Source organism: Aulonocara stuartgranti (genome assembly GCF_965226115.1).
Source record: "Aulonocara stuartgranti genome assembly, chromosome: 6".
NCBI classification, from domain to species: domain Eukaryota; kingdom Metazoa; phylum Chordata; class Actinopteri; order Cichliformes; family Cichlidae; genus Aulonocara; species Aulonocara stuartgranti.
In genome coordinates this window covers 42,773,760-42,782,893 of record NC_138944.1, presented here as the reverse complement: position 1 = coordinate 42,782,893, position 9,134 = coordinate 42,773,760, and positions in this window count along the sequence as shown.

Genomic DNA, 9,134 nt, shown 5'->3' with positions numbered 1-9,134 from the left:
ACGAATCGTTCAATACTCGAGAATCACTTTACTGACTCGTGAATCATGATTCACAAGCCCAACTGACTCACTGACTCATCCCTGTTGCTGTTAGCAAATTAATTCCATTAGTAGAAATATATCTAGCTCCTAATTAAAATTGTGGGGGGAAAAACAACAGCCAGTTTCGTAACAAAAGCATTTCTGCTCTGAACTGGAAGAAAAAACCCTGAGTAGAAGCTCACATCAAGAAAATAGCTCCTCGGTTCAGAGTAGCATCGCGCTGCTAACATGCTAACAACACATTTGAGCTACTCACCCCCTCGCTTCCTGTGCTGAATCGTAAGCATAAGCGAATCACTCAGGACTCGCTCACCCCCTCCCTCCTGTGCTGAATCAAAGAGCAAGCGAACGAATCACTCACTCACTCACCCCCTAACTCCTGTGCTGAATCATAGAGCGAGCGAGCAAACGAATCACTCACTCACCCCCTCCCTCCTGTGCTGAATCAAAGAGCAAGCGAACGAATCACTCACTCACTCACCCCCTAACTCCTGTGCTGAATCATAGAGCGAGCGAACGAATCACTCACTCACCCCCTCCCTCCTGTGCTGAATCATAGAGCGAGCGAACGAATCAGTCACTCACCCCCTCCCTCCTGTGCTGAATCATAGAGCGAGCGAACGAATCAGTCACTCACCCCCTCCGTCCTGGCTCACAGCTTCTTCTTCTTCTTGGTTGGCAACCAATGTTAAGGCGCATTACCGCCCCCTGGCTCACAGCGCAGTGGACATTTAGATGAGAAAATATATATTTGACACACTTAAGGAAAATACTAATAAAATACAAATAAACAAAATAAATGTTTATTAAGCAATTTTGATAGGAAATTGCTTAATTTTAGAAATGTTTTTGCTCTTTTTTCTTTATAAAATAGGTTTTTTTTTGTTTGTTTTTTTAATCATTCATCTTAGCAGTCGGATTTACATGAAAAGGGAAACAAATTAAGTTTGAGTGAAAATGTAAAATTTTTGCACTCTCTGGTCAACTGACTCAGTGAATCAAATGACTCAAAAAACCGATTCACTTTGGTGAGTGACTCATTAACACTCGATTCAGTAAAAAGAATCAAATTTACCATCACTAGTAAACACAAAAACCTATTTTATTTTATGTGCTGGAATGTGAAGAAAATAGGTTTAAATGTTAAAGTTCTTTAAAGTAGATAAAACACATTTGTGTCTGATAGGTTTGTAGCTTGAACCTATTCGCTGGAACGTTGAAGGCAATATAATTACACAGCAAGCAAGACACGAAGTAAGCAAAGTTCTTCTTGTTACTCATGCATGAGGGAGACCTGCCTGGAGCCAAGTGTCGTTCCACCACTTGACCTCCGTCCTCCTTTTATTGTGGTTACATGAATATGCATAGGGTCATTAACATATGGCATCTTACATAGGTATACATGTGAACAAAGAATACTGTATGTGTGTGTGTGTGTGTGGGGGGGGGGGGGGGGGTCAGAGTGTGACCCCATAAATGACTTCCCTAAACCTGCTGGTCTGGAAGTCAAACAGTTCATCTAAACAAAAGGCACTTAGCCTAAAACAGACATAGCCACGTTTATCCTACCACAAAACAATAAAACAAGGCACGACCTCTTCGCATGCTCCCAGGATGTAGGTGTGCACTCCAGTGTGGAATACACACCAAGCCTTTGCAGCCTGCCAAAGATCACACATCCTATCACTACACAATCGATTGTGCACCTCTAAGCATATATGGTTAAATATTTCTAAGCATAAATGACAATCAACAATAGGGCTTTGGAGTTGACGTCACGTCGCAATGCATTGTGGGAGCGCAGCTCCATTTTCGGGGTCTACGAATCAAAACAAACACACTGTGTTGGAACGACGACGACAAGAAACATGCTTAAAAGCAGCTCAAAAGGAAATGGACGGTATAGAGACCGATTGCGTCCAGAGGCGAAGCAGCGGTACTTGAAAAAAAATAGAGTGCATCGCAAATCTGGACCCATATGAAATACGGCAGTGGAGTAAAGACCCAGACGACTTACCGCCACTGTCCTACCCCGATATCTTCACGTATCTTGTTTGTGGAGTAAGCGCTTACACAGTGAACCAGTTTCGTAATTACAAGTCACTGGAGGCGCACATCCAATTTACAAATGGCTGGGTGCAAGATTTGGCTATTTTCCAGCCGCCAAACTCTGAGTACGTCGTCAAAGTAAGTCAGCTGGAGTGCATCGAGTGAAATAGCCATTTTCCACCCCCCACCATAATTAATGTTATACATTTATCATTGAACTGCTAAAATATCGTTATCATATTATATGCCCATAATTGTAAAGTACATGCCAATTAACACTTTGATAATCGGGCAAATTATTAACGCCAATTTGTGTCCTCCCTGTCTCATTTCATTTATTGTCTTTACATCAACCAATCAAGTCACTCCATTCGATGTTTGATTGCAATTTCTATAACTTCCGAGACCACCGACGATGATATTATTCAGCTATAAAGTGTGATGTGAACATATTTAGAACTTACCGGAATGAAAATGTCTTGAGCACACCAACTGATATCTGGAGACGTAACAGAACTTGATATCAGTTCGTCTCACGGCTGCTATCCAGGCTAGACGCCTTCGTTTGGTAATATCCGATACATGAGCTCCTTCATGTTGCTTCCAGGTTGGGAAAGCATAAAAAGACAATCCAAACGTATTCCCGTGCCGGTCGTAAGATGGAACATTGCAGCCGACCACACAGCAAGTACGAACCATGGCTATGCTTTCGCTCCTTACTTAGACCCCCAAAATGGCGGATCGGGCCAAAATCCTTTCCACGCCCACCCCCGTGACATCACGCTCCAAAGCCCTATACAAAACCTAACAGTGTCGGCTGTTAATAATAATAATAATGGATTGGTTTTATATAGCGCTTTTCAAGGCACCCAAAGCGCTTTACAATGCCACTATTCATTCACTCTCACATTCACACAATAAATAATAATAATAATAAATAATAATAAAGCCTGCAGACGAGCGGTGAGCGGTAGCTAACGTTCTTTAATCAAACACACAAAGAACAGACAACCAAGCTTGATGAAGTCCATGCATGACCGCGGGACAGACGGTCAGCAGAGTCTGAGCCCAGCATGGCTCTCAGTTAACAGTAGCACCCCCAGGCTTCTACCTTTCTACCTTTAAAACCCGGAGAGCAGCCAAATGGCTGGTAGGCTTTTAGCTAAGCTTTAGCTTCAGCCAAGTGGAAGCTAAATTGGCTAGTCATTCATATGTAAATTAGGTTGTTACCTGGGAATTCTGGAGGGAGGGGAGTGGGGGTGTGTGATTGAGGGCGTGGGGGAGCTGCTAAAAGCTGTGCACTTCCTTTTGTGTTTCATCTTGATGCATTCTCAATCATCCAGGGAAATAAATCTCCAAAAGTCACCAACTTGGAGTGTTTCAGTTTGCCATCTTAGGGAGAAATCAACACACGTGGGTGTATGTCCTTTGTTGCTGAGATTTATTGATAAAAACAGTACAAAAAACCAACCATTTGTACACATATTTACAAATGGCCTGCTGAGTGGTGCACGGAGCATGTTCATTGGTTCATGGACCTCCCTGAACTAATGGCATTTATTGCAATTGTCATCTTGCGGGGGGTTACATTTGGCTGCTCTCCGGGTTTTAAAGGTAGAAAAGCCAAATGGCTGCTCTATGGGAGTTTAATTAAATACCTTCTCCAGGAACAAAAGGCAGTACACAGCTGTTTCACACTCCCTTGCTACCTCCCAGAGTCCTCGAAGACACAAAAGACTCTTCCTGTGGAGTTGTCTGCTTCCCCCAACTTCCTTACTACACCCCCACCATTTGTCTTACTGTATGGGTGTGGAACATGTTTAAATCCAGTGGCACCAAGGTATCATACAATAAAATAATGTGATTAATACATAAATAAAAGAAATTCCTATACATGGCCTTGGCTCATAGTTCTTGTCTTTAAATGAACTTTGTGTGTGTGTTTCAGGTCCTGCACTCTCAAAGACTGAATGAACCAGCATTGCAGCCATGGGTCATTGTGAGCATCACAGGGAAGGTTGAAGCCGCCCGCTGCACCTGCATGGCCCGAGTCGTGGAGACCTGCAGCCATGGCACTGCTCTTCTGTTTAAAGTAGAAGCAACAGTGCGGATCTGTGGTACAAGGACTGTTACAGATGAACCTGCATACTGGGTTTTGCTGGGTAATATGACAAAAATACAGCCAGAGGTTGGCCATAAGATAGATTTCTCCTCTTCAGCTGCCCAAAAAAAGGCTCTCAATCAAAACATAAGACCATCCGTAGTGAAAGGTAAAAGAAGCTGTCCTCAAAACAGAAATCCCACCTGCTACTGTGGAGGAGTTGTCTGAACTGATGGGAAAGTATTTCTCCAAGCATAGTTCTGTTCTGAACAACCATAATGTTTTATTAATGGGTCTACCTTTGTGCCTGAAGTGCATTGCAATGTAATTTGCATTTACTAAATATGTACTTACTAAGTAACACTGTTCAAAAGTTGAATAAAGAAACTAACAAATGTTCTCCTATTTTTAATTAAAACCAATTTTTTGAACATCACATCAGTTACAATGTAGAATCAATGTCATGTATAGTTTACAAATGACAAAATGTTCACATAAAATCATGGCAGCATTTAAATAATATCACCCACTACTAGCATTCTGCAATTCACTGTCTCTTTTGAAAACTTATCACTACATATACAGCACAAGACTTTTAAGTGTCGGTGCGTTGGTGGTTCTTTGTGTCCGGGGATGGGCGTCCAGGTACACACCGGCTCACTCCTTGGCGGCCGCTTATCGGGGCCTGGAGCCTGGGGCTCGCTCGGGCCACTTCGGAGGTGGGGTGCCCCCGGCCTCTCGGCCTGGGGCTCGGTCACTCAGGCACGGCTGGCTGCCGGCGGAGCTCACGGGCGCGTTGTCATGGTCCTGGGCCATGTGGGCCCAGTATTCTTAGTTTCCATGTATTTTTGTATTTCGTTCCTTATTTAGACCGTGTTTTCTGAGTTGCCCTGTTGTGTGGTTCCCTAAGTGTTTTCCCTTCATGGCTTTTACCCCCTGTGTGCCCCTCTGTGTATCTGTGAGCCCTCGTCTCTCCTTATGTTTTATTCCATGTTTCCCCTGCCCTTTATGTCTAAGTTCTCCCCGTGCTCTCTCCCCCCTGTGTGCCCTCTATATATTTATGAGCCCTCGTCTCCCTTTGTGGTTGTTTCATGTTTCCCCAGCCTGTTATGTCTGTGTTTTCCCCGTGCTCTCTCTCCTCCTGTCTGAACCTCTGTGCCTGTACCCGTCAGTGTTATGTTCACTCCGCCCTGTCTCGTTATGGTTATCTGTGTCACCTGTGTTCCCCGTGTGTTCCCACTTTCCTCGTTAACCCTCTGTGTATTTCTGTCTGCGTCTTCCTCTGTTCGGTGTCGCGTTCTCCCTCATGCCGTGTGTGGTTCTCCCCGTGTCTTCCAGTATATGTTACTTTAGCTTTTCCCAGTTTAGTGTAGTTTTGTATTGCTTTTTGTATCATCGTTATTGTTTATCACTTATCAGCATTAAAGCTGCATTTTGAGTTTATCCCCCGTGTGTGTGAGTTTGCAATTTGGGTCCTCATCCTGCCTGCCACACGGCCGAAACATGACAGAAGAACGCGACCATTACATGGACCCAGCAAACCGCTCTCAGCTGTATGAGCGCCAGGAGGCAGCCCTCGCCCAGCTGGAGGAGGAGCTCCGCTGGAAGCCGTGGCGCGCTCCGGATTATGAGCACTTATTCCGCGGAACTCGGCTGGCTTTTGGAGGTCCCCGAAGTTGCCAAAATCCTCCGCCTGTTGCCCCGCTCGCACCCAAGCCTCGGCCGCTTCGGGTGGGAGTGCTCCGTTTTTCTTCGGATGCTCACGCTCCAGCCTCTGCATTGCCGTCCCGCACGTCAGAGGCTCAGCTGTATGCCCCGTCAGCTTTCTCACCTCAGAGGAGGCGACGCTCACGCCGCCGTCACTTTTCATTTGCTGAGCAACTCCCGGTGGTGAGTTATAATGACTGCCTTTCACACATCCCACCTGAAGCCGTAACTGAAAAGGACAATAAATTCACCCCAGACACGGTTGGAGTCTCCCTTTTGGATGATGACATAGACTGGGAGAAGTTTTTTCATTTTGCTCCCTCTGAACAGGGAGAAATCACAAACAATAAGCACTCGCCAAAGGCTGTAAATGCTGTTAAAGGGAAAACCGTGAACCACTCTACCAGGTCAAACACACTCAGTTCCGGTTCCGTCTGTTCGGGTTTTGTCAGGTCCGGTTCAGTCATCCCCAAGTCAGCTCACTCTACAACTGTCAACCCAAGGATTTCAAAAACTATTAAAACAAGGACTGCTAATACTAAGACTGCAAAACATGAAGTGGACGGCGGGTTCATTTTTGATAGATCTGTTTTTGTCGACCCTGAGCCTGCTGTTTCTAAGACTGTTTTTTCTGAGCCTGCTCCTTTTCCTGCTCGTGTTTCTCCTCCCGGGGCAGCTCGGGCCCAGCGTACCTCTGCACCCGTACCAGTTCCTCGGGTGGGGGAGGCTGAGGCCCAGTTGGTCCCCGCTCTGGTTTCCAGGCCGGCTGAGGCTCTGTCCCTTTCTGCACCCGTACCAGCTCCTCGGGTGGGAAGGGCAGTTGCCCAGCCGTTGCCGGTGCCTGTTCCGGTCCCCAGGGTGAGGTCAGCCAGGATACAGCCCGTCTCCGCACCCGTACCTACTCCTCGGGTGGGAGTGGCTAGTGTCCGGCATGTGCCTACACCCGTCCCTATTTCTACTGAGGGCTCAGGAGAATTCAGTCTACAACCCACACCGCCATCGCCACTGCATGCCTTTCAGTCAGTAGTTCGGTCGTTAGCTCTGTTAGCAGCCCGGCCCGTAGCTGACATTCCTGTGCTTCCGTTAGCGCAGCCCTTCACAGTTCAGTTAGCTCCCTCGCAGCCACCCTCAGTTCAGTTAGCTCCCTCGCAGCCACCCTCAGTTCAGTTAGCTCCCTCGCAGCCACCCTCAGTTCAGTTAGCTCCCTCGCAGCCACCCTCAGTTCAGTTAGCTCCCTCGCAGCCACCCTCAGTTCAGTCTCCAGTGTCACCCCCAGTTCAGTCTCCAGTAGCTCCAGTGTCACCCCCAGTTCAGTCTCCAGTAGCTCCAGTGCCGCCCCCAGCGCAGGCCCCAGTAGCTCCAGTGCCGCCTGTAGCGCAGGCTCCAGTAGCTCCTGTAGCCCAGTCCCCGATGGCGGTGCGGTCCGCTGGTCAGCTTGGCATTCGGCCGGGGGTCTCAGGTCTCTCTGGCTCTGCATCGGCTCCTGCTGGGAGCTCGGATGAGCTCATCCAGGACTCCGCGGCTCCCACGCCGCCTTCTACCTCGTCAGCTGGAGGGTCCGAGGGGCCCGTTCAGCCTCCTGTCTCCGCTGGAGGGTCCGAGGGGCCCGTTCAGCCTCCTGTCTCCGCTGGAGGGTCCGAGGGGCCCGTTCAGCCTCCTGTCTCCGCTGGAGGGTCCGAGGGGCCCGTTCAGCAACCTTCCTCGTCAGCTGGGGGTTCGAGAGAACCGCACCAGCCTCATGCCACGTCAGCTGGAGGGTCCGAGGGGCCCGTTCAGCCTCCTGTCTCAGCTGGAGGGCCCGAGGAGCCCGTCCAGCACCATGCCACACCAGCTGGAGGGCCCGAGGAGCCCATCCAGCCACCTTCTGCTACGCCTGGTCCAGCCTGTGCTTCGTCAGCTGCAGCAGCCTCAGAGCCTTCGTCAGCTGCAGCAGCCTCAGAGCCTTCGTCCTCGTCTGGCCCAGCCTCAGAGCCTTCGTCCTCGTCAGCTGCAGCCTCAGAGCCTTCGTCAGCTGCAGCCTCAGAGCCTTCGTCAGCTGCAGCCTCAGAGCCTTCGTCAGCTGCAGCCTCAGAGCCTTCGCCCGCTGCAGCCTCAGAGCCTTCGCCCGCTGCAGCAGCCTCAGAGCCTTCGCCCGCTGCAGCAGCCTCAGAGCCTTCGCCCGCTGCAGCCGCCTCAGAGCCTTCGCCCGCTGCAGCAGCCTCAGAGCCTTCGTCAGCTGCAGCAGCCTCAGAGCCTTCGTCAGCTGCAGCAGCCTCTTCAGAGCCTTCGTCATCTGCTGCAGCCTCCTCTTCAGAGCCTTCGTCTGCCGCAGCCTCCTCTTCAGAGCCTTCGTCTGCCGCAGCCTCCTCTTCAGAGCCTTCGTCTGCCGCAGCCTCCTCTTCAGAGCCTTCGTCTGCCGCAGCCTCCTCTTCAGAGCCTTCGTCTGCCGCAGCCTCCTCTTCAGATGCTTCGTCTGCCGCAGCCTCCTCTTCAGCCGCCTCGTCTGGTCCAGCATCCTCATCAGCTGCCTCGTCTGGTCCAGCATCCTCATCAGCTGCCTCGTCTGGTCCAGCATCCTCATCAGCTGCCTCGTCTGGTCCAGCATCCTCATCAGCTGCCTCGCCTGGTCCCGCCTCAGAGCCTTCGCCCGCTGCAGCAGCCTCAGAGCCTTCGTCAGCTGCAGCAGCCTCAGAGCCTTCGTCAGCTGCAGCAGCCTCCGAGCCTTCGTCAGCTGCAGCAGCCTCCGAGCCTTCGTCAGCTGCAGCAGCCTCCGAGCCTTCGTCAGCTGCAGCAGCCTCCGAGCCTTCGTCAGCTGCAGCAGCCTCCGAGCCTTCAGCCTGTGCTTCGTCTGGTCCTGTGCCCACCGGGCCATGGCCAGCACGCCTGACACTGGAGAGCCGCCGCTGCCTTCCGCGCGGCCGGCCCCCTGAACTGCTCCGTCGTCTCCTCCGCCGCCGCCGCTGCTTTCCGCGCGGCCGGCCCCCTGAACTGCTCCGTCGTCTCCTCCGCCGCCGCCGCTGCCTTCCGCGCGGCCGGCCCCCTGAACTGCTCCGTCGTCTCCTCCGCCGCCGCCGCTGCCTTCCGCGCGGCCGGCCCCCTGAACTGCTCCGTCGTCTCCTTCGCCGCCGCCGCTGCCTTCCGCGCGGCCGGCCTCCGGACCAGCTCTGCCACCTGTGCCACCCGCCTGGTCGGCCCCCCGACCGTGTGACCCGTGAACTCTTGTGCCTGTGGGCTCTGGGTCGGCCCCCTGAACTTT